Below are 10,626 nucleotides of genomic sequence, written 5' to 3' on the forward strand. Positions count from 1 at the left end.
AGCCTTATGCTTCACAATGGTAGAACTTACCATAGAAAGGAATTGACATGCTTAACCTTACATGGTTAACTTCTAGTTAACCTCCTATAACCATGAAATTTATGCCATAAAGTCTTTCCTTGCACAAAGCCTTAGGGCAAGAGGAAGAGGGCCAAGTAGGGAAAAAATAAATCCCCAAATGCCCACTAAAGCAAACAGGACATCATGTTTGCTTTAATGGGCTACTGGGGCTTTTTTTTAGCCTCCTTGGCCTTCTTTCTATTGCCCTAAGGCCTTGTGCAAGGAAAATCTTGGGCATGAAGCTTAACAAAGCCATTCTCGTGTACTTGGGCATGAAGCTTAACAAACCCATGCTTGTGTGCTTGGGCTTTAAGTTTAACATGGAGGTTGGGCTTGAAGCTTAGCATGCCATCACTTCACCGTGCCAAAGCTTCAAGCTGCTGCGTGCTTAGGTGCGTTAAACTTAACATGGATCTTGGGCTTGGCCTTAGCACACCATCACTTCACCACCAAAGCTTCACCCCATAACACACGGAGAGGGAAAAATCTTCATTACCAAGCCTTCACTGCCCGCCGCCATAGCCATGAAGGGCAAGAAACAAAAAAGATGAAGGGAAAACCACTCATCTATGTGGGAGGCCAAAATGAGAGCCAACATGAACTCATTTGCTTCATTCCTCAATCACTCTTCTCTCAAATCAAATGAAATGTGAATTTAAAACGTGATGGAATAATTAGTTTTTAAGTTCTTTTACTCAATTCACACTTTAAGAGAATCCTTAGGCAGGCTGATCATAATTTACGACACGCCATGATTCAGATTCAATTTTGCACTTAAGCTAGGTTTGTCTTTAAAACAAGGTTGATAAGTATTTAAAGGAAACAAAATAAAGAACTTCATAACAATGCTATTGTACAATTTCACACAAAACTACATTTTGAATTAATAATTTACTCAAATTTACCTTGTGAAGTAAACTTTGAGTTTGAAAAGTGCTTAAATAGCTAAAATGTATAAACAATAAAATATTGAATCTTGAGTTTTTTTTTCATTTACATAAAGGCAAGCCTTGTGTCTTTACTTTTTACACATTTATTGCATATTAATAATAAATAACTAGAAGGGGAACCTACACTTATCACATCATGCAATTTGACTTAATCGAAGCCCTTACTTTCCAATGCTGTACAACCTTCAAGGATATCCTTTAGAAGAAGATACTTAAGATATTCATAGATGACCTTTATATGCACTCAAAGTGCAAGAATTCAAAGTGGAAAGAGCATCGTACTTATCTTAGGCAAGTTTTGTAGAGGTGCACACTCTAGCGCCTCTCCAAAGTGCACTCAAAGTGCAAGCATTCAAAGTGGAAAGAGTATCTTACTTATCTTAGGCAAGCTACACGCATTCTAGTGCATCACATTAAACCCACTCAAACTCTAGATTTGGGAAAGCATGGTGTCATCCTTTCTTGTTAGAAAATCATTTGCTCGATTCTCCACCCTCGTGTTGTTAATGTGGGTGTGATGGATGTGCTCTATTTTTGTAAGGCCCCCTATATAAGAAGTAGCCCTTAGATGAGCACCCAAACATCCAGCAGTTCCCAAGCGTAGACATTCGGGATGGTGCAGCCAAATGGTCAGGAGACAACTTATGTAGGCTTGGCACTCTAGCAAAAGTAGGATGCATGCTTGTGTGGGTTGTGTGACCACTGTAGTAAGTCTTGGGGACGTCAAATTGAGATACAATATTCTTGGGTTATGGGGCTTGTTTGAGGGTCCAGATGATCTCAAATGGCCGTGGGTGGGAGCTGCACAAAGTCTCTATGGGACTTTATTGTAGTCTAATATGATGATATGGTCAATTGGTCATTTTGGACCAATTCATGGATTGGTCGACATGGTTAACCTACGTCCATGCCGACCCTAATCAACCTACATCCATGTTGACCCTGGGTACTATATATAGACTAGTTTGGTAGCTTTAGTTCATCATTGAGTTCATTGTGTTGCTCAAGCACTCTTGTAAGCAATACATCATCGAGAGTGTGTTTAGATTACCATCTTACCTAGAGCACATCGGCGGTGGGTGGACAACCATTAGTTTGTAATGAAAGTTTACAAATAGTAATATTGTTTACTCTCCACTTTTTTCCAATGTCCTTAAGTGCTAGACATCAAGAGAAATTTGCTATTTATTACGGCCATAGATAAATGCAACTTGAAGGTTCTCTTCTATAAGGTTAGTGTGCAGCCATCATAGATGCCGTTATCAATGTCGTTGGGAGAGGAATTCGATGCAACGTTGTCAACTTTTTCAGCCCAAGCCGATATCGAGATAAAAAAGCTATGGTGGCATGAGAGATTTGGGAGCCAAAGCTTTGTAGTCAAATAGATGCAAAGGACTACCTGATTGTGGCACATCTTTATCATTTTCTAAGATGTCTGATGTGTGTGAAACTTGTATGATGGCAAGCATCATCATAAGCATGCATTTTCACAAGAAAGTAAGAATCATGCTGCAAAGGCTCCTCTAGAGCTTGCACATACAAATCTGTGGTAAAATGCTAAACCACTGTATTGGGTGGTTCTTCCTACTTCTTATTATTGGGGTCGATTAATTTACTAGGAAGATGTGGGTGTATTTTCTTTGGGATAGGACTAAAGCTTTTAGAAAATTCAAATATAGCATAGCTTGGTAGTGAATGTGACATGAAAGAGGCTAAAGAGATCAAGAAGGAGAATTCACATCAAGTGATTTTAATTCCTACTACAAAAAGCACAGGATAAAGAGAGATTTGACACTTGCTCATACTCCACAAACATAAGGGTATTACATAGCAAAAAATTCGTACACTTGTGGAGATAGCATGGAGTATACTCAAAGGCAAAGGAATGCATATTTTTTGGGGTTGAGGTAGTTAACATTGCAATACATATCCTTAATAGGAGTTACACAAAGGCAATGATGGGCATGACACCTCAAGAAGCTTATTCAGGAACCCTTAGTTGTATATTTCAAGACACTTGGATGGGACTATTGTTTTGTGCATGTTCCAAACTTATCTAGAACCAAGTGGGAACATGAAGTCTTTCTTCTTGGGGTATAGTAGTATGAAGTCAAGATTATATAACCCAATGGCAAAGAAGATAAATGTTAGCCATGATGTGGTATTCAAGGAACATCCTCATTAGGTGGAGGATAATGCTCCATCCACACTATCCTTAACCAACCACCAATGATAGTACCAAATCCGTAAGCGGCAGATTTGTTAGATGATAAAGAAGAGGAGCATACAACACCACAAAAGGGACCATATCCTAAATGGGTGAAGAAACTCTACTAGTAATAAAAAGATCCAACAACACATGTTCATAGATCCAAGAGAATAGAGAGGAGCAGAAGAGGGCCTCTAGTCCCTTCAAAGGTGAAGAAACAAACCTGGGTGAATCATTTGTGACATCAATTGAATTCATGGAATTTTTAGTTACAATGATAGAAGCAAGATGGCACTTTCCTCCTTAAAGATAACTGGTGTAGGCCGCATCAGGTGGAAGAACTAATACTACAAATCCTAATGGGCTTGATCCCAATCAATTGAAGTGGGATAATGTTAAGTTATATCGTTGCCAAAGGTTCTCTCCCCTAGGATGTCATGAAGGCAAGATGAATGAGTTCTTGGAGTTGACTTAGGAAGGTAGGTCAAGCCTTTGCCAATGTTCTCCTCTTTGCCTCGGTAATGGATGAAGCAACTCTTTTGAACAGATTTGTTTGCCAAAAATTGGATGAGCCTCGTGATAGCTTGGCAAAGAATGTAAAGACAACATTAATTTCTAAAGTTGTAGCTATGACAAAGGAGTTTGCAAGAGCCTTTCCAGCCAAGACTACCCAAAAGCCCTTACCATCTACTACAAAAACGTATTTTTCTTCTAGCAACATTTCCAAGGAATCGAGGTTAAAGTGCTATCCAGCCACTAATGGAAGTTAGATCTAGGTGTCTAGGAGGGAATTCTATTCTACCAATGTCTAAAGCATTTCTTCAAAAAGATAGACTCTTTAGGGATCATAAGTACTTTCAATGTTAGCAGACAGAACAAGGATTTTGCAAATCCACCAAGGCCTTTTGTACAATCAAAATTCACTATACCCAATCTGTACAATCAAAATTCACTGGTTCAAAGTAATCAAGGTCCCTCTTCAAATCAGCAGAACCCAATATGTACAATCAAAATTCACTGGTTCAAAGTAATCAAGGTCCCTCTTCAAATCAGCAGAACCCAAAGGGAAGATTTTCTTCTCTATCAATTGCTTGCTGCCGTAAGAGCAGTTGCCGTAAGAGCAGTCACAATCCTGTATCGAGAGGGCAAGGAAAGATGAAAAATTTATGCGGCCATAGAACACCACGACCAAAACAAGCACTTTTTAATAATTCAAGCTCTGATAGATTATACCAGGGTAGCTAATTTCATCCTTTTAAACAATTTTGGTAGCACTCATTCTTTCATATCATCGTCGGGATGTTTGAGAAAGTTAGTCTTAAGTCGAAATTTGTGTAAACCAATGCAAGTAGAGCTAGCTAATGGTAAATCCTTTTCACTTGTCATCATGAAACTGACTCCATTGAGTTCCTCACATAGAAACACCACCAAATGGAAATTTAAGGTTTTATTTTTGGGAAATTATGATGGGATCCTTGGTATGGATTGGCTCACCAAATATTAGTTTGACATTTACTGTCCCAAGGGAACCATTTCTTTTCTTGACCTAACAAAGGTCCTAGGGATCAGGATCCTTGGGACTCCCTCACTGCAACAGCTAGTAAAAGCTTTTAACCTACTAAAAGGGCTCAAAAAGAGACAATCCATTTATGTAGCAAAGCTGAACCCAATGACCCAAGAGACAAAATGCTTAGAACCAGAGTGGCTAAACAAGTATGCAAATATGTTCCTAGAAGAGCTCACAGAAATGTCTCCAAGGAAGTAGAGCTAAGCGTGTATATAAAATGGCAGTCCCTGAAGCCATTGAACTCAAAGAACAATTAAGGCAATTGTTAGAACAAAAAATTGAACAACCCAATGTTTCACCATTTGGTGCACATGTTCTCTTCTAGAAAAATAAAGATGGGACGCTTAGACTGTGTATTAACTATACAGGATTGAATTAGTTAACCATAAATAATAAAAATGGGATGCTAAGGTTGTGTATTGACTATAGAGGATTGAATCAATTAACCATAAAAAATAAGTACCCCATTCCCAGGATCGATGGAACTATGGTGTTGTGCAAATTTTAACATAGATTGATTAAAAGTCGAGATACTACCATAGTAGGATTAAGGAACAAGATATTCTGAAGACAAATTTTAATACACAATATGGGCATAATGAGTTCATAGTAATGCCATTTGGGCTTACAAATGCCCCTGCCACTTTCAATCATCTCATGTAGGAGGTCTTGAGAGAACGATTGGATGATTGTGTTTTAGTCTTCTTTGATGACATCCTGGTATACTCAAGAACCACATGTGATCATGAGAGGCATGTATGGAAGGTACTAGAGGTTCCAAGAAAGCATAAACTCTTTGCCAAAAGCAGCAAGTGTACCTTAGATAGAGTGGAATATTTGGGTTTTATTATCACAAAAGATGGGATAATTGTCGATCCAAAGAAACCCAGGCTATGATTTAACTGGCCTAAGCCCAAGATAGTAAAAGAAGTCAATGGATTCTTCGGGCTAACATGATGGTATAGAATCTTTATACCTCAATATGCCCAGATACATACCCTGCTAAGGAAGAATTCCCCTTTTCAATGGTCTCCCAAGTGTCAGAGTGCTTTTGACAAACTAAAAGTTTCCCCAGCCTTGATCCAAGAAGTCCATGTGGTAGTATATGAGTCTAGAGAACTTAGACCTCATGAATAAGAATTATGATATTCATGACCTAGAGCTGCTGGCCGTCGAATACACCCTGAAAATGTGGAGACACTACCTCTTAGAAAAAATATTCACCCTAATGACCAATCACAATCTTTACTCAAGAAAATCTCAATGATCTCTAAAGGAGATGGATGGAGACTTTGAAATAAAGTACTGGCCCACAAAAGGAAAATGTGGTAGCAGTAGCAGACACCCTTAGCATAAAATTCTCCTTGCTTGCAATATTGTTAGCATAGACTCACTAACATGGGGGAAAACACATGCTCCTACACACATAGCCATGGAGTACACATGTACACATGAGCATGGAGTAAGAGACATGGATCAAGAACAAGATAAAATATACAAGCAAAACATCATAGTGTATTCCATTTCATCATCCAACCATGTCCAATTTGCATAGAAGAGGGGCTTTATATAGCCATCCAACCATGTGACCCTTAGGATACCCATGTGACTATTGAGCTCTCATAGCCTCCACAAGATCCTAACTCCCCACTAGCCCTCTTGTACACTAACCACTTCTTGATATGACATCTTTTAATGACCAAATCCCATGACTTATTAGCCTAAGCAAATTCTAATAATGCTAGGGGATGTTCACACCCAAGCTAATGCCAAAATGCTAGGGGGTGTTCACACTAGTCAACACCCCTCTTCCCCTTTGCTTAATTAGGGGTATAATATCTCCTATCAATGCCAAGTACATCATGAAAATCTATGAATAAGTGGCTGCTAGAAGGTATAATGCAAGCTATCTCAAGTCATACAATATAATCATGTAGAACCACATAAAACTGATGTGGTAGACCAAGAAGATGGTGGAAAAATGATTTCCACCAATCCGATGATGAAGAATCCATAAGCATATGCCGAGATGAAGAATCTTGTCCATGGGCACTCAAGTGTGCTACCATCTATGTCGATGAAGCTTCATCTGCTCTGCAGAAGTCCGTCTCTCGGAGAGTCTGAGAAGTTTGCCTCCTCTGCTCCAAGTGTCCACAAGGTGATTCCTCCATTGGGTCTTTAAATTACAACACCCAACTACGTTCTAGAAATCATTACATCATTTTCTTATGCTTTTAACATTTTCATTTTGTTTTACACCTCACTCTGAGACTCTCCTCTCCAAACCTCATGCCTTCTCTCTCTCGGACTTACAGGCACCACAGTAGGGACCTTATTGAGACTCTCCCCTAGACCTCATGCCTATTTCTCTTAGACTTATAGGAGATACAGTAGGGACCTCACTAAGCCTCTCCTTCAGGATGCCTTCTCTCTCGGACTTATGAGAATCACAGTAGGAGACACAGTAGGGACACAGTAGGGACCTCACTAAGCCTCTCCTTCAGGATGCCTTCTCTCTTGGACTTATGAGAATCACGATAGGGACCTTATTGAGCCTCTCCTCTAGCCCTCATGCCTCATTCTTGGACTTATAAGAAACACGGTAGTAGGGACCTCACTGGGCCTTTCCTCCACACCTAATGCCTTCTCTCAGACTTACAGGCGTCACAATAGGGACCTCATCGTGCCTCTCCTCCGGCCTCCATGCCTTATTCTTTTTAACGTTTTTCTTCATATAATATTTCAAGGCAACGTACAACATTTGATGTATTTGCAATTGGCAAATAACTCACCATCTATGTCCATTAGGTTGTCCACCTCGAGTTTCCCACAAAGGTGTAGGATGCATTCCATGTACTCCATGCTAGGCATAGATGAGCTGGATCATCAAAGCCAACATGCCATATACCATATGTGTGCTCATGAAATCCTTTAGTCTTTTAATTGCCTTCTTGACTTTCTTAGTGTGATTTAGATTTGTGCAAGGCATGCAAGATTCCTTGAACTCATTCTCCAATGATAGGACAACATGACTTCAGGTGGTGACAGTGCTTACACAAATAAAATTGACAATCTTTTTCATGACACAACTCACACTTTCTCCCCATTTTTAGTGTTTGATTTGATCAAAGCCCCCGCAACAACTAGTGCACCACACCAGCACAAGACCAAGTGTGCTCCCAACAAGTAGAGATTTGTGTAATACCAAGTGTGATCCCAAAACAAGTAGAGCTTTCACACACAAGGCTACTTAATCTTAACTTTTAGTGTTCATTTTGTTTTAAAAAAACCTCTTGCTTGTGTATTTCCCATGCCCGGACACTTACACATGCTTAAAATCTCTCGGGTGGAGTTTAAAAACTCTTTTAATGGTTCTTGGAATGCCCAGACACGTGACCCAGAAAATGAAGACATGGAGTTTAAAAACTCTCTTTTGGGCTTTTGGGTTTGCCAAACAAGTGCACGGGAGTTTTAAAAAACTTTGCTTAAGGTTTTATGATGGCCAAGAAAGATGATTTGTTGGGACGAAATCCCACTCTCGTTACTTTAGTGTTGCTCTTGCACATAGGGACTTGAACAAGAACCATAGGATAGCCTGCATCTCCATCTTCCACAATGCCACAGTCTCTAGTGATTCTACCTTAGGCAAGGGCTTGATCCTCTTCAACTGGATCCACATGGACAACGATGTGCTATTACCATTTCTAGGGTTGGGCACAATTTCCATCCATAGGCTCATCTATTAGGTGGTTCTTCAATGATCTTTTTGGGGTTCTATATTTTTGCAACCCCTACATCACATGTCTAGAATCCTCCAGTTGCAAGCCATGGAATTGTTGTAAAGTGTAGCATGCAATGCATCAACATAAAGGAAAGTCACATATTACAAAATTGTCATTTGTGCATGCATATGAAATCAAAGCCCATGACTATTGAAGCCTTCAAGTTAACACTATATGTGAAGGCACTTTGCAGCTACAAAATTTGACCAAATTCCCCATCAAAAAATAAGGGAACCTGGCTATACATCCAAGAGCATTGTGACTAAAACAATTAGAGTTAACTGACCGGGTATGAGTTCCTCATAAAAATTGCAACATTAGAGAGTTCGGTAATAAAATGTTTGTGTTCTGTGGCACAAAAGCTTTGATTGAAGTGAAATACCTATTGACCAAAGCCACCAATCCATCTGCACAGTCAAAATTTGTACAAGAAAAGGTTGTCCTGCCTTGATTTTCCCAATAGTCCAACTTCCACACTAGTCGTTTAAAGTACCCTTACCTACCTCCCTATCTTTGCACTCAAAAACTCTCCCAAGTTTTTGACTGTTGTTATGGTGCAAGCTCGTATCTCGACTTCCTCTTCAGTACCAGGTGGCAACTCCTTGAAGCTATCCACTTTGTTGGCTAAGGAGCCCCAAAGCTCTTGCCTTTAAAAGAGCACCCCAAATGTGTGCAACAAATATTCGCCCTTTATAGACACAATGATCACGAAACCTAGGAAAGTGACTTGCAATCATAAACATAAGTGTAATTATAGAGCAGCCAAGATTGGCTGATTTGCCCACCAAAGCTTCACTTCAGCTCCGCACCAACCTCTCTAAGCAAGCGAGCATGCTTACCTTCAAATGAAAGCTCTCTAGACTAATCGCGCAAGTCTATTCCTATAATAATTTCAAGGCGAAAAATAGAGAAAGATGAAGAACATGACGAAGAAAAAATAGCAAACTTGGCTATAGTCCACTCTGTTTAAAATACAAGTGAATAGGGTGTGTGTGGGAACAAGCCCTTGGATAGAGGCTGTAAAAGAGGAGATGTAATTGTGAAAGAACCTGTGAAAAGGTGAGAAGAATCTACTGGGAGAGAATACATGGTAGCATGAGAGAATTTGGGAGTGTGGAGTTATTCTAGGAGATATTCAGGGAAAAGAGAAGAGGTGGAGAGAATCAGGTAAGAGGTGGAGATATTCTGGAGTGAATCATGGAGAAATCAATGGGATTTGATGCTTGATGTTAACTCTATAAATTGAGGCATAGTCCTAATGAGAATTTGCTGGTTTTTGAGTATCCATGCCTACATTAATCTATTTCTTAATTATCCACTAATTACATCTTAATCATTTGCTAATTACTTTGTTAATGATGTTGATTCTAGTGTATGATCCACCATAGCTCATCATTATGCTCAAATTTCAACATGGTATCAGAGCCATGCCTAGAATCAATTAGGTTTATGAGCCCATTAGTTAATTAATCCAAACTAGTAGATAATTAGCAAAAAATCAATTTTTTAGTTAGTTTTTCACTTCCCCCTTCACCCCCAGCCAGTGGAGGATCTCTAGCACCTTACACACATAGAATTAGGGCATAAGCTTCTAACACAAGCTAGCCAACATCCTTGGCTACAAGCCCATCGAAACGGTGCAGCAAACCGCCAAAGGAATCAGGAGAATTCGCGATTTTTGCCGGTGCCTTTTTTCTGAGATGTTTTTGACATTGCAACTTCCACAGATCAAAGCTCTCTAATTCCTCTTAGCCCAAGGGGTAATCAAGCATGCTCTACAAGTTGGTGAAGATAGAATTGAGTTTCATCAAGTCTACATTGAGATCCAAGCTCTTCATCAAATCTACAGGTGACTTTGGTAAAACAAAGATTAAGCTTTCAATATTTGGTCAAATCTTGTGTTTCTTGGCTTAATCCTCTACTAGACTCATTGCTATTGATGCCTTTGAAAGCATTTGAGCTCATTTGAAGTGGAAGGCATCAGATCTAGACTCCCTGCATACTCTGTTTTTTGCACATAAAACAGAGCATTAATTTGCTAATCAGTGATTAATCAGT

The sequence above is a fragment of the Cibotium barometz genome, chromosome 21 (genome assembly GCF_041138505.1).
Source record: "Cibotium barometz isolate CiBa-2024 chromosome 21, ASM4113850v1, whole genome shotgun sequence".
Classification (NCBI taxonomy): domain Eukaryota; kingdom Viridiplantae; phylum Streptophyta; class Polypodiopsida; order Cyatheales; family Cibotiaceae; genus Cibotium; species Cibotium barometz.